The sequence below is a fragment of the Cynocephalus volans genome, chromosome 15 (genome assembly GCF_027409185.1).
Source record: "Cynocephalus volans isolate mCynVol1 chromosome 15, mCynVol1.pri, whole genome shotgun sequence".
Lineage (NCBI taxonomy): Eukaryota > Metazoa > Chordata > Mammalia > Dermoptera > Cynocephalidae > Cynocephalus > Cynocephalus volans.
This window is the reverse complement of record NC_084474.1, coordinates 93,300,293-93,317,558: the sequence shown is the minus strand read 5'-3', so window position 1 is coordinate 93,317,558 and position 17,266 is coordinate 93,300,293. Positions and strand designations below refer to the sequence as shown.

The window sequence follows — 17,266 nt, the reverse complement described above, 5'->3', positions numbered from 1 at the left end:
GCTCTGTAAACTGAAAGTAGTTTAGTTTTGTTCGAGTATAGGATTCATAGGAGGCAATGATGAGAGATGTTAGACTGGACTTGATCAATAATGGTCATTTTAAGGAGTTTGGATTTTATTTTCATCAAAAGTAATAATTTAAAAAAATATACTGGAAGTCAGGTTTCCTAATACTCAGACTAATACTCTATTACATGATGCATGTAATTCAAAAAAGCATCATCAGGTCTTGTCTAATGGACTATCAAAATTTTGTAAGCCATTGGTGAACTTTTTATATTTGGGAAGAAAGAAGATATAGGATAATTATTTGCTTTCTCAGGAGTAAAGAATAGTTTAAACTCTTTAAGAGCAAGCAAGGTCTGTGTCTTTGAATTCGAGTTCCATAGAATGATGCCAGGCATACATAGAAGATTCTTGGTATGTGAATAAATGAAAAAAACCTTCGTGTTTGCACATACTGTTGTAATAATCATTATTTTTGGTTCTGAAAAGTGATAGCTAAATGAGAAATGGTCCTCTCCACAAGGTCATTCCAGTTATATGAGGGAAAGAGAGAGATAAATCATTGATTATAGTACAGTGGGATGAATCCTGTGATAGAGATATATATGAGAGTACTTCAAAAGGTTATTGGAAAAATGGAATTAAAAGATGATAATCTTTCCATGAACTTTTTGAAGTACCCACATATGCACAGGGTAGTGCATCTACATCAATCTTGGGTGGGAGGAGGATCATGGAAGCCTTCCTGGTTACACTTGGACTGAGTTTTGAAAGTTGGTTAGGAGAGAGGAAGAGCCTTTTAGGCCGAAGGACCAGCATAAGTAAAGGTCTGGTTGTAAGAAGAAGCATGACACTTTAAGAGATATTAAAGTAGTTCAGTATGACCTTACCATAGAATGGAAATGGGGAAGTGATGGGAAATGAGGTAGGAAGCTAGTGGTTTCTTTCTGTACGCTCGCTAGCTCTCTTGCTCTCTTGTGCTCTCTCACTCTCTCTGTTCTCCCTCCCCCTTTTCTCCCTGGAATGTTCTAGTTGAAGCGGGATAGGTGGGTGTGAGAAATACTGGGGGGAGGTGAAGGCTTAAAAGGTATGCTTTGATGTCCCAGATAAATGTCTGCAGAATAGGGAACACAGTTGGAAAAATGCTATTTTACTGAGAAAAGAATTCCTGATATCCTGATAGGAATGGGAGCTATTGAAGATTTTTAAGCAGTGGGCATCATTTGTTTTAAGAAAGGTCACTCTGGTACTGGTGAGGAAGTTGAAGGGAGAACCGTAATAAAGAAAGTAGATCAGTTAGGAGTTTGCTGAACTAAGTCCATGACTGTGGAATTGGAGAAGGGTGAATTCCAGAATTCCTAAAGAGGTCTTGGACATGAGAGGTCAGAGGGGTGGAAGAACCAAGGATAAGAACTACACTGGTGACTGGTCATGGTTAAGAGCACAAGTTTTGGGGTAAGACATACCTGAATTTGATTCTTAGCTATTTACTACTTATGTGATCTTGGAAAGTTAGATAACCCTTCTGAATCTGAACTGCTCTAATGTGTAATGGGAATAATTCCTCAAAAGGTTGTTTTGAGGACTGAGAACACTTAAGACTGTTAGCACAGAGTATAGCACATGGAAGAAGTAGTTAATAGATGATGCTTCTATTATAAGCTGTTCTTTGTTGTAGGGTGTGTATTATAGGAGGAGGAACATATATAGATTATATTGCAGGGAGAAGTAGGGCCTTATTAAGGCTTATGCATGTTGGTAGCAGGGGTCTGTAGCAGGGGTCAGCAAACTACAGCTAGCTTATGGGCCAAATCTGCTTTTGTAAACACATTTTTATTGGAACGCAGCCACACTGAATTTATGTATTGCCTATGGCTGCTTTTGTGTTGCGACAGAGACTGTGTAGCCCTCTGAACCTAAAGTAATTACTACCTGGCCTTTTACAGAAGAGTTTTGCTGACCCCTAGTCTATAGGAATACTCTAGTGGAAGGATCCATTATACAGTTAGATGTATGAGTTTGCACTTCAGCAAGAGTTGTGGGCTAGAAGTTTAAATTTGGTATTCTTCAGGAGACAAGTAATAGCTGAGGCAGTGGAGGGTAAGAGAGATTACTCAGAAATTCTTAGTACAAGGAAAGAGTGCTCCGGAGAGCAGTTAAAGGGCAAGCAGAGGAAGCCTAGGTGGGCAGGAAGTTTGTAGGACTGCCATGAGAGAGGAGTGTCACAAATGCTGGGAAAGGAGGGTGGACATTAGTGCCATTTTGTGTACAATAAGCAAGACGAGGGCAGATGTGTGTCTACTGGACTTTGCTAGCACTAACAGTTCCTCCAGTTTTTTAACATGTCTCAATTTTGGTTCTAAAAGAATAGAGTATCCTGGAGCTGCATGTGCTGTGCAGTGGGCCTCCAAGGCTCCTCACAGAGTATGTGTGTGTGTGTGAAGGCACGGTAGGCTGATATGGTTTTTGGCATTCCCGGGTGCTCATACAGAGCTTTCTTTAGATCTTTTCATGGGACTTCTGTCAAATAAAAAGTCTTCAGTGCCACGCAATATAGCAAGAGTTGAAATGAATAAAAGTAATCACAGATATTCTTGAGTTTAAAGATACTAACCTAACAAATTGCAAAAGAGGAGGAGGTTTTCCTAAACACCACCACCACAATTAGGTTATATAGTTGAAGAAATAAACCTTTAAATATTTTCCTTTGCTGTCTTTTACCTAAAATTTCCTTACCAGGTTTTAATAGTTGCCTTTTTAAAAAATGTCTGCTACAAGCACCTTTTGTCAGGTGAGCTCTTGGTCAGTATTAACTTGGTAAGACTGATTATTTGGAATTGTAGTGCCAAATTTTAAAGGAAACTTTGTATTTAGAATTTGGAGTGTTTTTTTTTAAAGATGACTGGTAAGGGGATCTTAACCCTTGACTTGGTGTTGTCAACACCATGCTCTCCCAGGTGAGCTAACCAGCCATCCCTATGTAGAAATCCGAACCTATGGCCTTGGTGTTATCAGCACCACACTCTCCCAAGTGAGCCATGGGCCGGCCCTAGAATTTGGAGTTTTACCTGGAGGTATAGTAGCTGAGTTATTTTTTGGATTGCATATACTTCTTAGAAATAGCAAATGTAATAAAAAAATCCTGTGGCTATATAGTTGGCTGTTTGATACCATTCATAAGCTACGTAAAGGGTAGTTATTTGCGTGTCTTCAAGGGATGTGAATATAGAGGGAATGGCTAACTTGTTCATGTGAACAAACCAATTAATGATAAAACTAGAACTGGAATTCAGGTTTCTTGAAACTGAGATTAGGGGTCTTTTCTGTATACCTACTTCTTTTCTAACTTAAACAGTTCTAGTAAAAAACTACAGTTCTTGTACTCTAAATACAAGATTTATAAGTGTTGATTCTGTGTGTGCATCAAACAATTTTGATAGTTTATTTGATAGTTATTCACTGTGAGATCATGCCTTGCTTCTTTGCAACGTGGTGTAAAGCAGTGATGGATTTTAGATTATTCATCTTTCCTTGATTACTCATTCTTCTTTTTTTAAGTTTAAAGTGGCGCTTACAAAGTGTTTTTTATTTTTTTATTTTTTTTATTTTTATTTATTTATTTATTTATTTATTTATTTGTCTTTTTGTGACCGGCCGCACCGCGCTCAGTCAGTGAGCGCACCGGCCATCCCTATGTAGGATCCGAACCCGCGGCGGGAGCACTGCTGCACTCCCAACGCCGCACTCTCCCGAGTGCGCCACGGGATCGGCCCGTGTTTTTTTTTTATACAACAACTATACATGTTAATTGTAGAACATTTAAAAAAATACTGCACAGAAAAAAATAACTGCCAGTAAATTGTATCTCCCAGGGATGACCACAGGTAGGATTTTAAAAGATCTTTTAGCCCAGAGACAAAATTAAAATGATTGAAACATGTACTTTATTAAATTAATTTAAAATATACAGTGAAAAGCAAAGAAAAATAGCTGGGTGTGCTAACACACCAAGGAGAGAGGGTGTGCTGCTGCAGCTCATCAGTTCATTAAAATGAGCATATTAAACTGATTATTTGTTTTTAGATAATAGTGACAGATAATTAGCACTTATTAAGTGCTAGGTACTGTTCTACGCATTTTACATGTACAGTACTTATCATAGCCCTTGTTAATATTTTGTGGTGGGGAAATAAGTAAAATGTGTAATTCAAAAAGCACACCCCCACTCCACCCCCAAACCCCCACACATCCTTCTAGACTTTTTTTCTCCCCAGTGAATTTATTCATATCTTTTTGGGAAACAAAAGTAGAACTGTAAGTATATAGATTGTAATAAAAATCCACAATTTCCAAGGGGAATAGGGCACTCTCACTCCTTTTGCTTAAAGTATATACATGCGTGTAACCACATTCAAGTAGAAAAATTGCCAGCCTCGCATGCCTCTTCCCTTAGCTATTATCACCCTGACTTCTGTGACAGTAATTTCCATTTTTCTTTATAGTTTTACTCCCCATTATGTACCTCTAAACATTAGGATTAACTTTTACTTAGTTTTGAACTTTATATAAATGGAATCATACTGTACATATTCTTTTGCAACAATTGATCTGTGACAAAGTTGATACTGTAGAGCAGTTGGGAAGAGAATTTTTCAATAAATGGTGCTGGGTCATTTGGGTATCCATATGGGAAAGAAAAGAAGTAATAATTTACTTCACACATCAAGCAGAAACCAAGTCCATGTGGATTTGTAGATGATATATAAAAGATTAAACAAAAAAGCTGGCGTAACAGTGATGTTCAATAAAAATATAATGCGAGCTACATATGATTTTAAATTTTCTAGAAACCAAATTTAAAAAGTGAAGAGAAATAGATGAAATTCATTTAATAATATGTCTTACTTAACCCAGTGCCCCAAATAGCATTTTAATATGAAACCAGTATAAAAATTATTGGTATATTTTACTTTTTTGTGGGGAGTACTAAGTCTTAGCAATTTAGTGTATATTTTACACTTACATCTCAATTTGGACTACTTATATTTCAGTTGCTCCCAATCATGTGGCTAGTGGCAAGCTACTGTTTTGGACAGCACAGTTTTAGAGGATAATAAAGAATAATATCTTCGTATCTCTGGACACAAAAAGCAACCATAAAAGAAAAATTGATGAATTGCGCTTTAAAGATAGGATATTGTATTCATCAAAAGATGTAATTAGGAGAGTGACAGGCAGACTATAGAGTGGGGGAAGATGCTGGCAACGCACAGTTCTGACAGAGTGTTTGTATACAAAATATGTAACACATTAATAAGAAAAAGGCAGTCATTTCAGTAGAAGGATGGATAAGAAAGAGACTTGAACAACCACTTCATGAAAGATAGATGTAATATAAAATCTGCCAGTATGTAGATTTATCTTTTTCTTGTAATCTTGTTTAGTTTTGCTATATGTGTATATGTATTCTGAAGCTGTGTTATGTAGTACAAATTTATAATGGTATCTTCCTGTTGAGCTAAACTTTTATCATTAAAAAAAGTGGCTATCTCTTAAAATGCTTTTTATAAAGTCTGCTTTGTTGGATATTAATACAGTGACACCACTTTTACTTCTTTTTAAAAAAAATTTTATGGTGTATCTTTCCCTATCTTTTTTCTTTGTATGCCTTTATATTTAGGTGTGTTTCTTTTTTTTTTTTTTTCGTCCTTTTTTGTGACCGTGCTCAGCCAGTGAGCGAACCGGCCATCCCTATATAGGATCCGAACCCGCAGCGGGAGCGCTCCTGCGCTCCCAGCGCCGCACTCTCCCGAGTGAGCCACGGGGTCGGCCCTAGGTATGTTTCTTTTAACAGCATTTAGTTGGGTTTGTTTTTTTTTAATCCAGTTGGGATTTTTTTTTCTTTAATTTACTTAACATTTGATGTAATTTCTGGTCTGTTTAGGTTTAACTTTGTCATCTTATTTGTTGTGTTTGTCCTACCTATTGAATGATTCCTGATATATTTGAGTTTAACTCTCCCATTTTACTGTTTTCTTTCTGTCAGTCCCAACATTCTTATGCTTTCTCTCCCTTCCTCTCTTGCCTTGCTTTGATAGGAATATTATTGCATTTCTCCTCCTCTGTTAGCTTGGTAGTTATATAGTCTTTTTCTCTTTCAGTGGTTACTCTAGAGGTTATAACTTACATTCTTGATTTAGCAAAGTCAGATATAAATTACTACTTCTGTCTGGACAGTGCAAATTATCTCCCTAATTTATATGCTGTTGTTGTGTATTTTAGTCTTATAACTATTTTAAACTTATTATTTTATATAATCATTCACTTAGATTTTCCCAAGTACTTACCCTTTCTCTTGCTTCTTTCCTTCTTGCATTTCCATGCTTTTGTGTAGGATCATTTTCTTTTATTTGAAGAATACTGTTCAGTAGTTCTTTTAGTTTGTTTCTTGGTGACACATTCTCTCTGTTTTTGTTTACCTGGAAATATCTTAATTTACATTATTGAAGAATATTTTAGCAATTATAAAATTTTAATTTATTTCAGTTCTTTTTTTTTTTTTTTCTGACCGGTAAGGGGAGCGCAACACTCGGCATGGTGTTGCTCACACCACGCTCAGCCAGTGAGCGCACTGGCCATCCCTATATAGGATCCAAACCCGCAGCCTTGGCGCTACCAGCACTGCACTCTCCCGAGTGAGCCACGGGGCCGGCCCTATTTCACTTCTTTCAAGATGCATTATTGTCTTATGGTTTCCATGATTTCTGTTGCAAAATCAGTGGTAAATCTTCCTGATTCTCCTCCTTTAGCAACCCAACATAGCTATAATTTTTAGTTGAACTATTATTCAGTGATTTTATTATTATGCTTATGCATACATTCACTTTGAGTCTTGTAGTGTAGTATATTTTCTTTGTTTTTAATATTAATATCCCGTCCCCCAATAATCTTAGTTCCTTTTATACCTATTGCTTATTTTTCCCATACTTACCAATAGCTTCTTAGTAAATTTTCCACAAGGTCAGTTATATCAACTCATCTATTCTTCACATTTTTTCTGGGAGACAATTTCCTGGAGATCTCCGTTCTCTTCTTTTCTGAAGGCTCCTTAAGCCTTTGCTGTGTTGTTGTCACCCTTTTGTTTTACTCCAGAGTTTGATTTCGTGTTTATGGTATCTCTTGTCTTTGTCATTCTTGGTTGACTTCTTCATTTTGGTGGAGTACATCAGCCAGAGTTTCATGGTATAATGCCTTGGGCTATGTGAAGACAGACTTCAGCATTCCCTTCTTGAGCCATACTTCTCCTGGACTTGTCTGTCTCTTCTGGTATAGAGTTATCATTCTGGCATCTCCCTTCTTTGTCATACTAGAGACTGCCTTATTTCTTTTTCATTGAAGTTCGTGTTTTCTGTATTGTCATTTTTTGTTTATGCTCACATTTTGATGGAAGACTTTCTTCAGTGGAGGTAAAATTTCTGAGACTGCATGATTGAAAACTTGATCGATAGTTTAGCTGGGTATACAATTCTGCATTGGCATTAATTTTCTTTCATAGCTTCAAAGATGCTGCTTCATTGTCTTCTTGTTTTCATGTTACTGTTTTCAAATTCTAAAGCTATTCTAATTTCTTATTCTTTCAGTGTGACTCCTCCTCCTTCTTTAGAAGCTTGTAGGAGTTTTAAAATTTATTCAAGTGTTTTGAAGTACAAGTTGAGCATCCCTAATCTGAAAATTCAAAACCTGAAATGCTCCAATATTTGAAACTCAGTGAGTGCTGACGTGATGTCACAAGTGAAAAATTCCACACTTGACCTCATGTGATGGGGCTGCGGTCAAAATGCAGGCGCATAGCTCACAGTTTATTCAGCATAATCCTCTCTGCCCCCTTCATCTGTGATGTATCTTTTCTGCATGTGCCTGGATTCCCCCCCACAAGCATGCCCACAAAGGGTAATAAAATATGCAGGCCGGATGTGCCAATGGCTGGCTCCTCATGATGCCCCACACAGGACCAAGACCTGTGTGCATTACTCACTGTGTTCTTTGCTTATTTTGTGTTCTGTGGTATAAAGATATTGTTGAAAATGTCAAAAAGGCCTGAAGATACTCCAGTGTATAACAGTTAAGAAAAAGAGGAAGCATTTATGTTTATCTGTAGCACAGAAAGTCAAAATGTTGGAGAAACTAGACAGCAGTATAAATGTGAAATGTCTTATAGAAGAGTGTGGTGTTGGAAGGACCACCATATATAACCTGAAGAAACAGAAGGATAAACTGTTGAAGTTCTGTGCTGAAAGTGATGAACAGAAGTTAATGAAAAATAGAAAAACACTGCATAAAGCTAAAATGAAGATCTTGATATCATGTATTGAAAAAGTGGATCTGTTAGCATTGCAGTGTGCACATGGCACTCAATGGTGTGCTGATTATGAAACAAGCAAAGATTTATTATGATGAATTGAAAATTGAAGGGAACTGTGAATATTCAACAGGCTGGTTGTAGAAATTTAAGAAAAGACACCGCATTAAAGCTTTTTTAAAAGAGTTGTGGTGATAAAACATCTGTTGATCACAAAGCAGTGGAGAAATTCATTGATGAATTTGCCAAGGTCATTGCTGATGAAAATCTGACACCAGAACAAGTCTACAGTGCTGATGAAACATCACTGTTTTGGTGTTATTGCCCCAGAAGGGCACTAACTACAGCTCAGCTGACCCTACAGGAACTAAGGATGCCAAGGACAGAATAACTGTGCTGTGATATGCTAGTACAGCAGGCGTGCATAGGGTTAGCTTGTTGTGGTAGGCAAATGCTTGTGTCCTCACTGTTTTCAAGGAGTAAATTTCTTACCAGTCCATTTTTATGCAACAAAAAGGCTTGGATTACCAGGGATGTCTTTTCTGATTGTTTTCACAAAAATTTTGTTGGCTTGTGCTCACTGCACGGATGCTGGACTGGATGCCTACTGCAAAATTTTGTTATTCCTGACAACTGTTCTGCTCATCCTCTAGCTGACTTTCTCATCAAAAAATAATGTTTAAGTCATGTACTTTCCCCCAGATGTTACTTGATTAACTCATCCATGTGACCAGAGTATCTTTAGATCAATGAAGAGTAAACATAAAAAACACTTTCTTGAACAACATGCTAGCAGCAGTGAATAGAGACATGGATGTGGAAGGTTTTCAGAAGGAGTTTAGCGTATATGCAATATATGCTGATGCCAGTGCTTGGAACACAGTGACTAAAGACACAGTTGTGCCTGCCTGGTACAACCTCTGGCCTGCGACTGTGTCCATTCATGATGATGAACAAGGTGGTGACTTTGAAGCATTCCTTAATGTCAAGTGAGGAAAAAAAAGATGTCTGACCTCATTAAACATGCAAAAAAATACCCATCAGTGATAATCAGTAAGCTGGAAGAGGTGGGTATTGAAGAAGTTTTCAACAATAACAAGGCCCCAGTTGAAATAGCCAAAATGGTTCTGAATTAAGGTGATCATGTTAATAGTGGTGATGAAGATGACGTTAATACTGCAGAAAAAGTGCCTATAGATAACATAGTGAAAATGTGTAATGGACTTATTGAAAGATTAGAGCAGTGTGCATTTATAACAGAAGAGATCATGTCAGTTTATAAAATCAGAGAGAAACTTCTAAGACAAAAATCATTGTTCATGAAGCAGATAACTCTGTAGGAAGCATTTTAAAAAGCCATCTAGCAAATGTGTCCGTATCCCTAGGGGATGCACTTACTAGTCCCTCAACTGCTTCTGATGTTTCTTTTCACCTAAAAATATTAAGTACAATGTATAGTAACCTTTTAATCAAAACACAGCATCATAGGTGGAGACTGAAAGCCTGCAGTTGTTTGTTATTGCTGTTGCTTGACAGCTTATACAGGTATTCTGGTGATGTTACTGTGCTTCTTAGTTACCCCTGAACACGTTTTTCCCCTGTATGAATGGTATGTCATATTTTTACTGTTAAGTGCTTATGTGTCAATAAGTGTCAGAAAATGATTGCTTGCTGGTAGCATATAAATTCAGGGTTAGTCATGATGGTGATTTCAGACAACTGCAGATTGTCCACATGGGTGGCTGAAATAGTGACACCTTTGCTTTCTGATAGTTCAGTGTATATAAACTTCGTTATATGCACAAAGTGATTAAAAATATTGTATAGAATTACCTTCAGTCTATGTATATAAGATGTATATGAATTGTAAATGAATTTCACTTTTATACTTGGGTTTCATCCCCAAGGTATCTCATTATGTATGTGCAAACACTCCAAAATCTGAAAAAATCCAGAATTGAAACACTTGTGGTCCCAAGCGATTTGGATAGGGATGCTCAGGCTGTGTCATGATGGTGTGCCACAATGTGGTCTGTTTTCATTTGCTATTCTGCATATCCAGTGGGCCCTTCACTTTAGCAACTCGTATTCTTCAGTTCTGGGAAAAAATTTTGTAATTGTGTGATGATTTTCTCCCTTTTGTTTTCTTATTCTGTCTTTCTAGAAGTCTTATTCTTCAGAACTTGTCTCTCTTGGACAAGTTCTGCAATTTTCTTATACTTTCACTCCAATATGTGTATGTTTTCTTCTTTCTTCTTTCCTGCCTTTATTTTTGTCTTTTTGTTCTTCTTTTAGGGAAATGTCTTCAATTTGACTTAATCTTCTTGGTTTTTTCATTTCCAAGAACTCTATTTTTTGTTCTTTTTAAAGAGCATCCTATTTTTGATTTTTGGTTGTCTCTTTATGTCTAGGTTATTGATAGTTTGTATAGTTTCTCTGTCCTTTTTTTCTCCTTTTCTTTTTTTCCTGTCTGTGTTGATCTCTCTCTTCCACATTAGCTGCTTTTCTTACATGTCTGGCATTGTTGTGGTGAATCAAAAAATTCTTTGGAAGCTTTAAGCAAGTGGGTGGGGGCCTTTTGACTGAGTTTTACATAAGGATATTCTGGCCGGGCCATTTGTTGGGAAATTCCCAGTGTTGGTATCTTTAGGTCTTTCCTCTTAGGCTGATCAGATACCCCAGGAGTACTCTGGAGGGTAAATATCTCTGACTGTCTGAATTCTGGGAGCTGAGTATGTAGGGGAGGGTGGAGGAGCTGGAACATGTGTTCAGGGACTAAATTCACCTCTGTTTATTTAGTACAGTTGGGTAGGGCAGGCTGACTTGAGTCCAAAGTCACTCTGCTTTTTCCGGAGAATGACCCTGCAGGCTTCTGTCAGGGTTGGGGAGTCACATAAAGGCATAGTGTTGAAGTTCTCTCTGCTTCGTAGTCAGCTTCACCAGTCCTCCACGTCTTCAGGCCTCCGCCTTCTGTACTGCTGGTTCCCTTTGCCGTTAGTACTGCCAGTTCGAGCCTTCTGCAGGCCCTGCTCTGGAAATGGAAATGGTTCTCAGTGTTTTCGGCTGCTGGCTTACCATTTGGCTGTCTTGGGCCTGCTGAGTCACTTACTGTGCTTCCAGTCTTTTATAGTTTGTGTTTCCTCCAAGTTTTTTCTTTGTCTTTTTCCTGTTTATTTTGATTTCTGTCTTTTGTGTCAGAGCCTTTCTGAGTTAGCTTCAAAAATTTTATTACTTTTTCTCCTTTCAGTTCTGTCCCATTTGTTTGGTTTTTAAAATTTTAATCTTTTTATATCTCTATATAATTTTAATGGAAGGAAGTGAAATAGATGCATGTGTTCTGTTTACTATCTTACCCTGAACTTACTAGCAGACTTTATGGCAAATTAATTTATACTTGTGACGTTTTGGCTAGTTTTCTGTTGTTTCACATGAATTTTCTTCAACTAGGATACGGATTTGAAGACAGGGCCTTGATACATTTTTTATTCCTCTTCAAGGTCTAGCACAGTATGCATGTTAGGCAGTGAAGAAGCTGACTGTAACATGGTGAATACAACAGAGCTTTTAAAAAGCAGTGAAATAAGGGTGATTTATATATGCACCTTGTCGTTTCTTTCAGGTTCTGTTTGACTACTATGGAAAGAGAGAAGAGAAACTAGGTGTGTTTTTGTGAATTGTCGTTTGATATCTTCACAGAGTTATTGTGGCCTTCTGAACCGTGAGTACAGTTCAGTTGTTACACAGTGTCTTGCTTTAGGTTTTGTTTCCCTTTTAGCTGTGTTAGGTAAATCTACCTAAACCTTTGATGTGTAGTAGAAACAAACAAAAAAGGTAGTTGATTTTGCAGGTTAGGTGAGGGAAGAAATACAAGTTGTTTAGTGCCTACTATGTGTAGATGCTCTATGTATATTTATATATTTTTGAGATAGGCAGTATAATTATAGTGGTTAATAATAACATGCTTAGAATAGTGTCTGTTACACTGAAGTTTCAATTACTGATTGTATCTTCACAATAACCTTATGAGCAATGTTTTCTATTCTCCCCTATTTCAGGTTTGCATAAACCACAATACAGAGAGGTTGAAGGTTAGTTACCAAGTCAGCAAATGGCAAAGCTGGGAGTCAGACTCAGTCTGGCTTCAGAGCTTGTGTTCTTCAGTAGCGTGCATCTTATTCTCATGAGCTCTGGATTCAGATATTGGCGTAGCTACTTATTTACTAATTCTTTAGTATAATGAAATTATTTAATCTACCTAAACCTAGTTTTCTCATCTGACAAAGGGATTATTATGGAATCTCCCTTATGGAATTGTTATGAAGATCCTGTGAGATATGTGTAAAATGTTCAACACTTAAAAGTGTTAGCAATTATCATTGGTAGTATTTTTCCCATATTAATGAGAAGAAAACTGAGACCTAGAGAGATAAGATTACTTGTAATTCGTTCATTTCTAACTTGTGGAACTTGGTGAATGTTCCACAGTTGAGAAATTGTAGAATTGAGAGTCTATCCCATTTGTCTTATTTCCAGAGACTTCTCTTTGTGCTAGGTCTGGTGGTAAATTGAGGACAGATATATTGGTACTAGATTCATAAATCTGTCTTGGGGGTGTTGGCATTAGTGAGCATTTTGTTTTACCAATATGTTGCTATACTAAATGCCTCATGAACTTTTACTTCATGGAGTCAGAATTCATGATAATTTGTAACTATATTGGATTTGACTTTGGCAAGAGTCTTTGGAATAAGGACCCTGGATTGTTTTTCTATTTCTATGTGAGGGTCAGTTCACTTTTTTCTTTGTTCTCTTTTCTTTCCCAAATCCAGTTATATTTCTACTTCTGTTTCTAGGTACGAGGGAAGGGAAATTATGTCATGCAGTTTCAATTTCCTAGCAAGGCCTAGAAGTCTTGCTGCCCTTTTTTTCCAATTCTCTCTGCTCTTTATGGGCAAAGGGAAAGGAGCCTGCTTTGTGCCCTGTGCTGTACCAGGTGTGATTACATTACAGTCGTGAGAAGGTCACACCCCACTACTTGCATCCCTCGTTAACCCCTTTCTCCGTCCATATTTGACCTTTCTTCCTATAACAGTGCATTGTATTTATTTGGGTACAAGTCTGTTTTGGAGAGTCTTTGAGGGTAGTTTTCCTTATTTCATCTCTGCTTAACCCCCAGTTTTCACTAGATGCTGAATGAGGAATATTTAATGCTTGTTACAAAACAAGTTCTCTTTTCTTAGTAGATCCAAGCAAGAGGGAGACTATTAAATGTAACTTTTCAGCAACATTAGCTATAAAAGTATTTTCTCTTGGTATAGTACAAGACAGAAATTATACAGAATTTTAATTCTTAATGTAACATACAGCAGAACAAAAGCCTGATGGATGGTGAGGTGACCAGCCAGTTCTTGATCCAAGAGCCAGTTCATCGATTTATTAGAACAGGACAAGATCTACTCATATTGGTTTGGCTTTTTTTTTTTTCTTTTCTTTTTTTTCTTAAGCATTCGCAAGTTTATAAACCCAGGAAAATAACCTCGTAGCTATTGTTCCTATAATTATCCCTTCTCTCCAGTTCTCTGCAGATGGTCAGACCATATGAGTAAGTCTGGCTTCCCACCCAGTGAATTTTGTGAAGTTGTGCTAAGATCCAGATCCCTTGATTTCACTAAGTACCCCGTCCTAAGTCCTCTGGTCCAGTTGAGTCCTTCCAGGATGGGTCTGGTTTTGAAGCAGCTAGCATTGGCAGAGTTGGTTCTTAGTTCCTGCTTTGTTTCAAGGTGTTATACTGGGGGGCAGAAATTTGGGGATGGAGGTATTTTAGAACCAGAATTCTAGGATAGCAAAGAAAAGTTTGGGAGGAATTGAGTTGCTGGAAAACATAAGAGATCATTTTCAGGGTTAATGGTGTGTGGAAAGGTAGTAGACAGAAAAGAAGGCTGCCCTGAGACACTTCTGCAAAACTCCATATTTGTGAATAAAGACATCTTTTTTAGCACCAGGGTAAATGAGTACAATTGAGATAGATTGGACTCTGAGGTTCTGGGGCTGTTTACTCAAAAAAATATTTTTTAAGTGTCTCGAATACCGGGCACTATACTAGATGCTGAGATTTTTTCCTTTGAACAAAGTAGACATAGTCCTGGTGCTCACAAAATCTGCTTTTCCTTGGGAGGTGCAGGCAGTTTAATATAGGCTAGTTAGTGCTGTGATGAGAGAATATATAAACTGTGTTGGGAGTGTTCGTAGGAGGGTCATGCAACCCAGCTTGGTCTTCCCAGAGATACAATACACACTTGGAGCCCTGAAGAATAAGCATGCATTGGTCTGCTGTTGAGAAGACGGGCAGAGAAAATGTCATGTGCAAAGGCTCCGAGGCAAGAAAGCTTGGTATTTAGGGATATTTGAATGTAATTTGCTATAGTTAGAACAATAACTGTAAGATGGGGAGAAGAATGTTTAAAAATGTAGCTGGAGTATAAGCAGCAGCCTGATTGTGAAGGAGTGTGGGCTTTATGCTGAGGCGGGGAGGGAAGGACTAAAGGGTGCATTTTTATTTATATAATAAAAAATCAGCTGGATAGGAAAAATAAGCTCTCTTGGTATATAGTCAAGCCACGATTTATAATTAACAGTAATTTATTGCATGTTATCAAACGGCTAGAAGAGAGGAGATAGAATGTCCTCATCACAAAGAAATGCTTAAGTTTGGTGATGATGAATATGCTAATTACCATGATGTGATCATCACAGTTTGTATATATGTACTGAAATTAAAATTCAAGTCTGTACTCCACAAATATGTACAATCAATACGTTTCAGTTTTTAAAAAAATCAAGACAGATGGAATAGACAGATTATGATGAAAAGCAACAATTTTCCCAACTTCTCCAACCTTTAATTCCACTTTCCATAGTCATCCTCTTTAACCATTTTTCATTTTAGATTTTCTGATTCTTACCTCCAAAACGTTGTATTATATGTTAACCTTATTGTTTGTGACTTCTCAGTTTTAAATGATTTGTTGGTTTTCTGATTTGGGATGTAAGGATTTAGCTCATTTATACTATTCCCCCATATCTCTTCCTGCATCTCTCATTGTTGGATACTTTATATATGTATTTTTCTGTAAAAGTCTTCTACTGTAATTTTAACAATGTCTTTCTTTTGCTTGGGTTATTGATTTATGCCAGTATCTTGCCTCTTTTGTAAGATAAAGATAGTATTGTTCTAAACATTGGCTCTTCCCCTCCAGTTCCGGCTTGTCTCCCTGTCCTTCATCATACATTTACATTTTTGTTATTACTTTTACATTGTCGAGGTTTTCACATTTATATTTTATCCACAAAATCAGTCAAGTGTTCTGGGGGCTGCTCATGGGTTGAACTCTAAAAGTAGTTTATTGCTTTTGGGCCGAGCCCGTGGCGCACTTGGTAGAGTGCTGCGCTGGCAGTGCGGCGACGCTCCCGCCGCGGGTTCGGATCCTATATAGGACTGACCAGTGCACTCACTGGCTGAGTGCCGGTCATGAAAAAACGACAAAAAAAATATATATATATATATAAAAAAAATAAAAAAAAATAAAAGTAGTTTATTGCTTTTAATTTTAGGAATCATTTTGTTATTCTGAGGCTCTTTCTTTCATGAGAACCTGTTCTTATTTTAAGGCTTCTCAAGTTTTTCCAAGTGTGCTTAGAGGGGTTTTGCTTGTTTTAAGTTTTCTTTGGCCTTCCCAACTTGGCACTTTTTTCCAAGGTCAGTTTTTCTCTCTCTCTCTCTTTTTTTATCTTGGTATTTATTTCTCTTTCATGAAGGTGGCGTTCCTCCGACGTCTGGTGCTCCTTGTATGTAAATATAAGAAAGCAGGACGGGCTACTTGTCTGAGTTAGATCTATCCTCTGATGGGAATTCAGAACTGCTGGAGTACTTTGCTTCAGTACTTTGCTTTAGGCTGTGGACACCTAAGTAACACAATGAGGAGAGTTTTACTCTAAGAATGTCAATGACCATACCAGAAACCTTTGCTTTATTTTCTAGAGGAAATACCGCTTCAGATTTTTTGTCTGAGTGTAAATGCTGGGTTAACCTGGGCACAGCCAGACAATTAATCCCTCTATTTTTACCCCCTGACTCTTATGTCAGCCTTCAACAGTACCTCATGGCTGGAAGCCCAAAGCCTCTTCAAGATTCAGTGGAGTTGTTTCGTACATCACTGTGCATCTATTGGATTCTCATCTTTGGTGACTCTTCCCTTTCTCTTATTGTATTGTTAGAGATTTATCATTCTTTTTACTTCCGCACTTTTGTTTCACTGAAGTCTTCAGAGGAATAAAACTCATTAGCCTACATCTTGAATCCGAAACCACTGAGGATTTTAGGAGGTGGGGTGATATGTTCGTTTGTAGTGTGACATTTTAAGTGGTGGGGCGATATGTTAGTTTGTCTTGTGGCTTAGGAAAGAGAGTCAGTTTTAGAGTCACATGGGCCTGAGTTCAGTCCTTGGCACTGTCACTATTAGCTGTGGGACTTTGGGCAAAACATTTTACTTTTCTGTTCCTGTTTCCTTATTTGTTCAACAAATAAGTAATTGAGTCCCTGCTATGTTTGTAGCAAGAGGATGGGGGACAGTTGAGGTAGTTCTTATTAATGCCTTCTGTATTTCTCTGAAGTAGGGTTTGAGGCCATCTCCTAAAAGTGAGCAGAGAAGGCAGTGCTGGAGTTTGAGATCTGAGGATAGTGGAGGAGGTTTGGAATAGTGGTAGTAGAGACAGGGAATGAGCGAAGCAGGGTTGGAGAAGGCCTGTCTAGGATGTTGTGGCTCAGGTGAGACGGGTGCCAATTAAATTAGAATGTACCAGTTTTTGAGGTAATGAGATTTTTGTCTAGTACTAGCTCTCAGC

The 17,266-nt window shown here is 37.6% G+C and overlaps 1 protein-coding gene across 15 annotated transcripts in view; it reads left to right on the top strand.

Annotated features, from left to right (window-relative positions):
• Nucleotides 1-17,266, top strand: part of PTK2 (protein tyrosine kinase 2) — a 299,259-nt gene that overhangs the window by 26,054 nt on the left and 255,939 nt on the right. For 10 of the 15 annotated variants that reach the window (XM_063079399.1, XM_063079411.1, XM_063079409.1 and 7 more), the window contains exon 2: nucleotides 11,985-12,083. The exons of 1 other annotated variant lie outside the window; for it this stretch is intronic. The gene's annotated coding sequence lies outside the window, so the exon portion shown is untranslated. The remainder of the gene's footprint in view (nucleotides 1-11,984; nucleotides 12,084-17,266) is intronic. 4 more of the 15 variants (XM_063079415.1, XM_063079414.1, XM_063079413.1 and 1 more) reach the window with 1 other exon arrangement.